Genomic DNA, 11623 nt, shown 5'->3' on the forward strand with positions numbered 1-11623 from the left:
AATAAAAATAGTTAGTTTTAGTGTTTAATTTGAAAAAGAAAAGGACTAATTTATAATTAACAAAAACTTTTAGGGACCTTTTGTAAAAATAGAGAGACCTATATGTAATTTTGGAAAAGTTTATGGACCTAAGTGTAAAAAGACAGAGCTCTTTTTGTGATTATAGAAAAGTTTAGGGTCTTAATTGCAAAATTACCAATTATCAGGGATTTCTGGAATTATTTTTGTATTGAAAGACCCTATTTATTAGTGGCTGCTGCTTGGATGACTAACTGGTTGTCACGTCAGCGAGATTTGTGTAGTGGCAGGTGATGTGGCACCCTGACGAGGCATGGGGGCTGACTGGGTTAAACAGGGACACGTGGTAGCACACTATAGGCTATCAAAGGGGTATGCAACGATCTAATCTGAACCGTTCGGATTGGATCTGACGATCTAATCTGAATACGGCGGTGCTGGCTCGGGACACGGCGTCGAGCTCGCCGGAGCAGGGCGGAAACCTCGTCGCCAGCCTCGGATTATGACGACGAGCGGTGGAAAAGCATCTGCGAGGCATGCAGAGCTTACCTCAGGCACAATTGGAGAGGGGACGGGATGGTTGGGCGATGTGCTCTAGTGGTGGCGATGCTCAGAGCTCGATGCAGAGGGCTCTCCGACACGCGAACGACGACAAAGAGGCACTAGGAAGCTTCTCGATGACTTGGCAGTGACTCAACAGCAATGGTGCGGCGGAATCATCGAATTCTTCGAGAGGCGGCAATGGGGGGCGGCGGTGAGCTCTCAGCGAAATTGGCTAGAACTCGGTGACTTCTTTGGATGAAAACAGATCGGGGAGGGGCGGTGCCCATTTATAGGTGGCTCGGGGGACGCGTGGAGGCTAGGGACTCTGGATTGGCGGTGAAATCGGATTTAGACGGTGCGGCGGCGGTGAAGTTCGCTTCGGAGATGAAGACCTGATAGGTGTGGTCCACCTGTCAGCGACACAGAAGAGAATGGAAACACTGTCGAGCGTGTTCAGGCGAGGGTTGGCGCGGCTGCTGGCTGGGCCGAGCCCGTAGGTTACAACCTAGGCGGGAGGAGGGAGCAAGGGCTGCGAGCTGGCGCGAGATGTGCCGGAGGCAAGCTGAGAGAGAGAGAGGAGGAAGACCATAAGGTTTTAATATTTTCTTTTTTTATTTGATTTCAATTCCAAATACTTTTGAATATAAACTAAGCACTCAAATTCAAACCCAAAGCCACCAAATAAAAACCAATAAAACAGAGGAGAGCCTATATGCCTAAAATCAGCATCAATGCAAAATATACAAATATTTCCTATGTCAAATTAGATCACCTTTTTATAAAATAGCATCTAACATTTTGAAATTGTTTAAGCTCAAGATAAATTCTAGCAAATTTATAAATTGGCAAAAAATGAAAATTAGGGTGTTACAAACCTACCCCCTTGGAATGAATCTCGCCCTCGAGATTCGAATAGATCAAAGGAAACTCCGTCTTCAGATCTTCTTCTCTTTCCTATGTTGCTTGAAAGACATCATGCACATCTACCAGCTGAGGCGGTAACTCCAACTGATAAGCTACTTCTCCTCTTTTATCTAGTATTTCGAAAGGTCCAATGAATCTTGGTGATAACTTTCCTTTGACCTTAAATCTACGAAGACCTCACAAAATCTCCAATTTCAAAAATCAATTCTATTCACCTATTATTAGCATAATTTTTTTGCCTCGATTATGCAATCCTTAGATTCTCTCAAATTATCTGAACTTGCTTTTTTGCATTTCGTAGAACTTCTGGACCAACAACTTGACTTTCTTGCATGAGAACACATCCTAGTCCTTGTCGCGAAGCATCACAATAGATATCGAAGTTCATGCTAATGTCTGGTAGAACTAGCACTGGGGCTATAGTCAATCTCTTCTTTAACTCTTCAAAACTTGCTTGACAAGCCGGGATCCACTTAAAAACCACATTTTTCTGAAGCAAAGAGGTAAGAGGCTGAGGTATCTTAGAGAATCCTTTTATAAAGCGGCGATAATATCCTGCTAATCCAAGGAAACTCCTAATCTATGACACATTGGTAGGTGGTAACCAATTCAACACATCCTTCACTTTACTTGGATTTACTGCTACACCTCTAGCCGTTATGATATGTCCAAGGAAATGAAAGTGCCTAGAGGGGGGGGGGGGGTGAATAGGCTTTTCTGAAAATTAAAACTAAAACAACGGATTAAATCTGCCGGATACTCCGGTGAAGGTCGGATACTCCGGTCTGGTCTGGAGTATCCGGTCTAGTCCGGAGTCTCCGGTCTATACAGGAAATCAAGAACAACTACGAATTAAAGCGAGCAGTTAGAATCAAAAGTTGTAGCTAGGTCTACTAGTTATCACAGAGCTAAAATAACAATTAAAACTAGTAAGATGGTCACTAAGGCAATTTATATGAAAAATCACAAATTCACACGATTGAGTAAATTGCACAAATAAAAACGCGAGAGATTATCCCGGAGTTCGGCCACCTCACAAAGAAGTACCTACGTCTCCGTTGAGGAGCTCACAAAGAGCCGCGTCTTTTCCAACCCTATCCTCTTCCAGCGACCACAAATATCAAGCTAGAATTTCCTTACTCAATTTGAAGTTGATTACAAACTTCCCGTGGCACTCCACAAAGATTGGGTGCTCTACGGGCGATGCCTTGCCGTCTAGAAGCACAAAGCTTCAAGAGTAAAGATCACAGCGAATGCTCAGGAAGAACTCAATGCTCAAGTGGCTTAAACTCTCTCTAAACCCAAACTCACTAAATTTTGCAAACTTTGCACTAGAGGTGGTTGGAGGGACTTTGACTGCTCTTAAAGTGCTCAAGGAGTCTAGAGTTCACCAGCAACAGCAAGCCTTTAATGCCATGGGGTGTGGCAATATTTATAGCCCTCTCTCAAAAACTAGCCGTTACTGTTCTGTCAGACCTGACCGGAGTATCCGATGAACACCGGAGTATCCGGCCCTAAATCCAAAAAGGCATCAAAACAGTCACAGAACGTGTCAAAACTAGCCGTTACAATTCTGTTAAGTTACCGGAGTCTCCGGTGAACACCGAAGTCTCCGGTCCTGACAGGGCTTCCGAAATGACTAAGTCCGGAGACTTGCTGGACCCTCCGCCCTCTCTAGGTACCGGAGTATCCGGTGAACACCAGAGGCTCCGATCTTTTTATCAAAAAAGAATAAATGCTAACTGAGACACCCCTGCCGGAGTCTCCTTCGGAAACTCTAGTTAAAACTTTTTCTCCTACCGGAGTATCCGGTGAACACCGGAGACTCTGGTCTTTTTCAATAAAAATAAAGTAACCGAGACTCTCTGGCGGAGTCTCCCTCGGAGACTCCGGCCTCAAAAGCCACCAACTACCGGAGTATCCGGTGAACACCGGAGACTCTGATCTTTTTTAACAAAAATAAATCGGAACCGAGCACCCTCTGCCGGAGTTTACCTCGGAGACTCCGGACTAAATACTGAGTACCGGAGTATCCGGTGAACACCGGAGTATTCGGACTCAGTGAACTTTGCAGAACTAACCCGATGTCCATGGGTGAGTGTGTCTCTCAACTTGTTGGTTCAAAGGGATATCTTGAGTATTGAGACACTAATCAAGCAATCAAATGCAACCCTCTTAATAGAGCGGCTATCCTAGACTCAATTTCAAAAATAAAAGAATTTAAATCCTATTGAGTACTCCTAGTTGCTTGTAACACCCTAATTTTTCTAATTCCAAATTGTTCTCAATATTTGTTAAAGTTCAAATAAGTTTAAATATTTTATTTTAAAAAGAGAAGAAAACCCTATTTTATATGAAAGAAAAAGAAAATGACATAGGATATAAGTGAATATCTTGCATTCATGCTGAATTAGGCAAATAAGATTTTTATTTGATTTTTTGATGAATTTATTTGAAGAGTTTTTGCCTGGATTTTGAATTTGAATTCATAGGAAAAAGAAAAAGAATAAAACTTTTTCTGGGCTGCCTTTCTCCTTTTCGGCCCAACTCCTCGGTTTCGGCCCAGCCGTCGCCGGTTTCCCCTCCCGCCTGGGCCGTGCCCTGCCTCGGCCCACTTCCGCGCGCTAGCCAAAGACGCCCCCGCCAGCGCCGCTTTCATCTGTGCCACCGCCGTGTGGGACCCTCCGGTCAGGTCCATCGTCTCCGAATCAAACTCTGCCGCGCCGCCGAGTCCGAACGGGAGATCGACGTCGCCTTGGAGTCCTGCAGCGCCCCGCGACCTCCGAGCCGCCTATATATGTGCCCGTCCCCTCCCCGAACACATCTCATCCCAAATCCGCCGAGTCTAGAGCCAAGGTTGCAGGTTTCAAACCCCTCCACCGCCATTAGCGCCGCCGCTCGGCTGCCCTCGCCGCTACGCCGCTCCCGTGCCGATTAGCCCCAGCCTAGCCGCCCCCGAGCTACACCGTTGTCCACAAGAGCTCTAGTCGTTGTTATCTTCGTTGTTTGGTCACCGGAGCGCCATCCCCGACGAAGACCCGAGCCTCCCGCCGCCCCTTGTCGCCGCCAAGCTCCTCCAGAGATTATCTGCTCTCGGTAAGCCCTCAAACGGGATGCCCTCTCCTTCCTGATGCTTTTCCTCCGCTCGTCGTCGAAGCTCGAGGCCGGCGACGACCTTTTTTCCCCAGCTCCGGCGTGCCGCCGCCGTGCCGAGCTCAGCTCCGCCGAGAAACCCTCCGCCAACAGCCCCCTTTGAGCTCAGCCGTTGGATCTATCCTCATCGGCCCAGATTAGATCTATTCGTACCCCTTCGTTGGCCAGTAGCAGTTCGCCACGTGTCACCTTTAAACCAGTCAGCATCCCATGCCTCGTCACCCTTCCACGTGTGCGACACCTCTAATGCTCAGCCCATGTGTCATGCCCAGTCAGATCCAGTCAGCTGCCACGCAAGAAAAGGGTATTTTTCAGTATAAAAATAAATCTGATAATTCCTTTAATTGGTAATTTTGCAATTTAGCCCCTGAACTTTTCTGAAATAACAAAAAATATCTTTTTACAGTTAGGTCCCTATACTTTTTCATAATTACATTTTGGTCCCTTTATTTTTACAAAAAGGTCCCTGGACTTTCTAATAATTTAATTTAAGTCCTTTTCTTTTTCCAGATTTAACCCTAGACTTGTTTTAGCCCTAATTTTTCCATCGTAACTCCGATTTAAGCGATTCTTGCGTTGATAGATTCGTTTTTCAGTGCTCTTTCTTTTTAGCCAGTTTTTATCTCGTTGTTCTTTTGTTTTGTGCTCTGTTCTTAGTGTATCTTGTTTGTTTGTTTGCCGGTAATTGTGCGATTAGCCGATAACGTCCCGAATCAATTTGAAGAACATCAAGACCAAGAGCAAGAATACACTGAGCAGCAGCAAGGAGAAGGCAAGTGTCCTTGATCATATTGAACCTACATTTTTAAATATTTTGTTTTACAAAACTGCATGCAATGTCTGTCAATATGATGGGTAGTCACCTATGTTAGGATTCTTCCCTAGATTTTTCCCTTATCATCCCTTGGAATCTAGATGGATTATGGTTAGGAGTCTTTTATGGGTAGATTGCTTAGCCTTGCTTTTGGGATATTGGGAAGTGTCATAATTTTGATTAATGAACATATGCAGTAATGATGGTTAATATGATGATGTTTTAGCAACATGGAACCTTAGGTCTTGATCATAGGGATGTTAGTGATAGTTGTCATGGTTATGACGTTGGTTTAGTGTTTGCTCAAGTAACCTAAGTAAGGATCGGTTCGTGGAGCGACCATCCAAAAAGTAACGTACCAACCACGAGGCTGATATGGGTAAGGTGTGACTTACTGATTAGAGTCTGTCTAGTGTTCGTTGGGTCAGCACAAAAGGGGGCTTCTGGGTAGGAGCTTTGCTTGCGTAAAGCCTGGCGGTGAAACCTAGTGGGCAGACATGCACTGGATTAGTCTCTGGTTAGTGGAAAGTGTCATACAGTGATTCTTGGCAGCACACCACTGGCATGTGTTAAGTGTTTTGCAAACACGGCAACATGGAATTCACTGACTCGTGGGTAAAATTGGATAACCTCTGCAGAATGTAAAACTATTATAACAGCCATGCTCACGGATATGAGAGACTTGGATCCTCACATGATTAGATGGTGGTTTGGTTTTGGTTCTGGTACAAGGAGAACTAGATGTTGTGGTTTTGGTCTTAATACGGGGAGTACTAGACGGTTGTGGTATGCAGGGTGGGGAACCTTGTATGCTAGATGATGGATTATTGGGTTACATTCATTTAATACATGTCTAATGCTTTTGAGTTCAAATGTGTTTTCATTACTCGCATTTACGCAAATAATACCTTGTGTCAGCCTACTCTTGATATAAGCCTGCATGTCATTATTTTTCCACACTTGCTGAGTACATTATGTGCTCACCCTTGCTTTCTCCTACCAAAAACATATGCTGCTCAGTGGAAGACTTTGAGGATTTCCAAAACGACGACCTGGTGTTCTAAGGAGCGTATCTTCCAGTCGGTGCCTATGGAGTTTTGGTTGCCAATGCTTTCGTTCCGCTACCGTCGTTTAGATAATGTCGTTTAGGTTAATTTTGAAGTTGCTTAGGTGAAGTCTTTTATTGTAAGAGGTGAACGTTTAATTGAATAAAGTATTGCTTTTGTTACTTCACCTATGACGTCCTTATGTGTGTTAAACTTCCTGGGCACACATAAGCCGCACTTGGTTTTGGCCGTTAAAACCGGGTGTGATATTGCTTCTCCTTTCTTTTCGACGGGCGTCAAATGTCATATGTCTTCTCAACTAAGACTTAAACCTGTTCATAACTTAGATAAACATATTAGATCCTTAATCGTTTTGTCATCAATAAGCCAAAACCCACTTAAGGGGCCTAGATGCACTTTCAATCTCCCCCTTTTTGGTGATTGATGACAACACGATTAAAGCTTACAAAAAGATATTTGAAACAGGATTTTGAATTCTAGAAGATATGGTGAGCTCCCCCTAAATGTGTGCATTGATTTTAGCTTGAGTTATACTCAAATGCACATATTCAAGATTTAAATTCGCAAGAGCTCCCCCTATATCCTAGAATCCGTGGGATGCAATATTAAGTAAACAAGATGCATATGGCAAGATATGAATCACACTTGATTTAAGAAAATACGACAATCATCACACTAACATAAAAGTCTTACAAATTCAAATGGAGCACATAGTTCATCACACAAACAATAGAGTCCAAATGTCTAACAACGATTAAGGATGAAACAGAGTCCAAAGCTAGAAAATTAAGGAAACTAAGAATTGGATAACTCTCTCTCTCTCTCCCCCCCTTTGGCATCAAGCACCAAAAAGAGAGAGAACCTAATCGCTGCTGGCTTCTTCATTGTCATCGGCGTCATCATCATCATCTTCATCATCACTTCCATCAGTGTCATTGCTTGGAGCGGCGTCGGAGGAGTCATCTTGAGCTTGAGGTTGAAAGCTTTAGAAATTTAATAAGTGTTGCAATTTTGTTCTCTAGAAGAAATTAATTTCTAAATTTAAATTGACATATGTTATATAAGTTTGTTGCATTCATGCTGTTGTAGATGCAATAGGGTTTTTTATGGATGGAAAAAAGTTTGCAAAAATTCGCTAAATGTCGCTCGTTCAAACTCTCTTTTGAATTTTTTTAAAAATCTAATTTAGAAAAGGTTTGCAAATAGAAAATCTCTTCTTGGGCCAATTTTCCTCCTCCCTAGCCCAACCGCCTCCTCCCCCTCTCTCTTCTTTCTTCCCCGAGCAGCCCGCGCCCCTCTCTCCTCGCTAGCCCGTTAAGGCCGAGCCAGCCTACCTATTGCCCGAGCTGGCCCCCTCCCGCTTTCTTCCACCGCCACGTGGGCCCGGCCCGAGCCAAGCTGCTCCCCTTCCTCTTCCTCCCGCCGCTCGACCCTGACATCCCAAATGCCCACACACGTTTCATATCCGAGCCTCCCCGCGCCTTAACTCTCCAATTAACTCCCATGGCCATGATCCCCGCTCCTCATTCCCTCCTCCCCAGCTGTTTCCACCATCTATTGCCCTCTATTCCACCGGAAACTGAAGTTTTTATGGATTTTATCCCGTCGGCTAAATCTTCCAAATTCGACCCCTCCTCTCCCTCTCTCGCGCATATATGCTACCCACCGTCTTTCGAGGTTCTGCACCCAAAGCCCCCATTTCCCCTCTTTTTTGCGCACGGATTTGGTCCCGACGCTGTCACCTCCATTGTTCCCGATAAGAAGCTCGTCGCCGCCCATATTTTCCTTGGCCGAACCGTAATTGACCTCGTCCTTTGCTCCTATGGTGTCGCAGGACATTGAGCATCATTTCTCGATGCTTCTCGGAGCTCCTTCCGCCGCCGGATGCCGTCCTCGCCGTGACAGAGCCTCGCCGCCCCTTCTTCTCCATCGCCGGCCACCTCCAGAGTTCCTCCGCCGCCGTGAAACCCACTGTGAGACTCCCCCCTCCTCTCTCTTTTGCGCCAAACACCGTCGAGATCCATGGCCGGATGCGCGTTTTCGCGCATCTCCGGTGAAGCTTCGGCTGCTCCGCCCCCATAGGTCGCTTCCTTCCTCGTCCCAAGCCACCATCCACCACCCCTTTTAAATACTGGCCACCCGATCCTACTCCAACGGCTCAGATTAGATCGGCGCTTACCCCTTGGCCTCGGTCCACCGTGGACCCGTGGACCGGCCTTAAGGCCGTGGTCCACGGGGTCTGTAAACCTTTTCCTTGTGTTTTCCAATAGAAGAATAATTTAGATAATATTTTATTGCGTCATAAATCCATTATTCAGTATAAAATCAATTCGTCTTATTCTCGGAAATAGACTAAAATTTGCAGTTTGGCCCCTAGAACTTCAAAAGCTCAATACTTTTTGCTTGTAGCTCCAATTTGGACGATTTTCGCGCCCAAATATTCGTAGTGTTGTGTAGAATCTTTACATAGGGTTTTTAATCTAGATTTAGCACTGTTTGGTGTACTGTTCTTAGAGTTTACTATTGTGTGCTTTTCTGGTATATTGTTTAGGAGCTGAGTAGTTTGGTAATCTCCAAGACCCAGCTTTTGAGGATTTTGAGCAACCCTCCACCGAAGGCAAGTCCTTGAACATTTCACCCCTATCTTAGGATTCATACGTAGATGTTTATCCTTCAAATGCATGCTTGTCTAATTTGGAATCCTATATTAGGGTTTACTAGTTTTTGAAGGACTATTCCTTATCACCGTTGTTAAGTCATGATATAAAATGGGTAGAATATGCTAGTGCAGTCGTGGTTGGGAAAAATGTTGATATTGACTAATGATTATGCAACAAGAATCGGGAAGGGTAATTTTGTAACAACATGGTATAGGGATCCCAACAGAATGGTTGTTTGATGATAGTGCGGGAATGCATGTGTGTCGGTAGTGCAAAGTTTTTTGTGATTGTTCCTGTGTGGGGTCTTAAAGACCGGTTCTTGAACATGTAACCAAGTTAGTTTCGCACAACCACGAGTCCTATATGGGTACGATCTGACCAACTAATTAGTCACCCCTCTGTTTCTGTGGGCACCGTTGGACGGTTAAGTGGCACAAGAGGGGGCTTTTGCAGCGATGTAATCATCTGTTAGCGGTGAAACCTTAGTGGGTGACTGCAGGTTAGTGGGAGCTTTGTAAAGGCCTTGTAGTGAGACCCCGACTCCACACCGTAAGTGTGAAGCAACACGAGAATCACGACTTGTGGGAAAAGCTGTGCAGACTCTGCAGAGTATCAAACTGGTCGATCAGTCGTGCTCACGGACAAGAGTGAACTTGGACTTCTTCAGGCTTCGTTGGGATCAGGGTTGGTATGGTTAGTCGGGTAGCTGGGTAATGAAATTACCTTGTGAGTCTTGGTAGTCGGATAGAATCCGAAGAGTCATTCCTTTTTGTTATAGTTGAGTCTTCACCTAGTAAATAGGATGCCTGATGTTGATGTCATAGGTCATAGTTGCTTATGCAGTTAACCTGTGTCTATTATTTCTTTGACTTAAGCCCTATAGTATATTTTCCCTACACTTGTAGAGTACATTTTGTACTCACTCCCATTGTCCATCTTCTTTCATTCTCCCGCTGTTCAGAAGTTATCTATGAAGCTGCAAACTTCGACAAGGACGACTTCGACTCCGTGTTCTAGGCTGGTGTGCCCCTGGTCGACACCTGTGGAAGATGGTGGCCCCGCTGGCATTGAAGACCTCTTTTTAGTTCCGCTGTGTTTTCTTTTAGACTCTCAGGTCCTTTTGTAATAAGTTAAATAACGTTTTAATAATAGCACTATGATGATATACTGATGATGTAGCACATGTGTGGAGACTTGATCCTGACATACATGTGTTGTGCCCGGTTTTGTTCCTTTAAAACTGAGTGTTTCAATAGTTGGACACATTCATCCAACTAAACATAATCTTGTATGAGCTCATAACAACCTATACAAACAACCAATCAAATAAAAACATATACCATTTTATATAGAAAACCAAATACCCTATATATACCATCCTATCAAAGATCATCCCATACATATTCAACCTTATTTGAGTAATAAAAAACTACTTGCCACTTTTGAGCTGGATATGGATTTGGGGAGCACGAATAGTAGCACTTCTACGTCGCACAACATTGAAGCATGAGTCACTGTTAGTGCCTTTTTCCACATCTGGTGAAAGAACAGTCGATGTCCCTGGAACATCATTCAAGTTAATAGGATGTTCAACCATCTCCTCAAGAGGTGGATCCACTTAAAACTTAGGGGTGCATAGGACACCGAGTAATTTTTTGTTTTTTATAATCTATTATATGTACCATATCATATGATATCTTCTAGCTCAACAAGTGGGACAACAGACTTCTAATCTAATAAGTGGTACATCTGATTATTTTTATTCTGCGTCTGCCACTATCTCCCTCTTACCTTCCACAATCATATTATAGAGGATAACACAAGCTTTCATGATTTTTCCAATAGTCTTCCGACTTGTTCCCAAAAGCACGCCTCCAACTATCATGATTTTCCATAAAACAACTCAATTTTACAAAGATTAGCATCACCTTTCATGGCAACAACAGTGAACCCAATTTCACAAACAAAAAGTGAGAGGGGGAATGACTAGACATTCTAAAGGATGAGGATCCTAGGATCCTTCATGATATTAGCTTCTCCTTCGTAGATCCTCGACTAGTTTGGCTTTTTCTTTAGCATGCAACGACATTAGGGTTTGGTGATCGAGGACAGATCTGTGTAGGCAAATAGATGGGTGATACGAGGAACGGGAGGTGTAAGAGAGGAAGGGAAGGAGGAGCGACTAAACGACATGTTCCAATGGGATGGCCTCACTGTCGCGAGGAGGGAGATGATGCTGTTGGTGGAGTAGAGTAATCGATCCCCTTAGAAGGTAAAACGCGTGGTGGAGTGTTAGACTAGCCCCAACAACTTCCCTTCAGGGGTCATATTCCCGTCGTGAAAGGATTTGCGTTCCCTTCACGATTCCCGTTACGATAGGATTCCGAGGTCATTCCCTTCAGGACGGGATTCTCTGTCATTTTCTTTCACGATTCCTCTCAAAA

The sequence above is a fragment of the Phragmites australis genome, chromosome 1, assembly GCF_958298935.1.
Source record: "Phragmites australis chromosome 1, lpPhrAust1.1, whole genome shotgun sequence".
NCBI lineage: Eukaryota > Viridiplantae > Streptophyta > Magnoliopsida > Poales > Poaceae > Phragmites > Phragmites australis.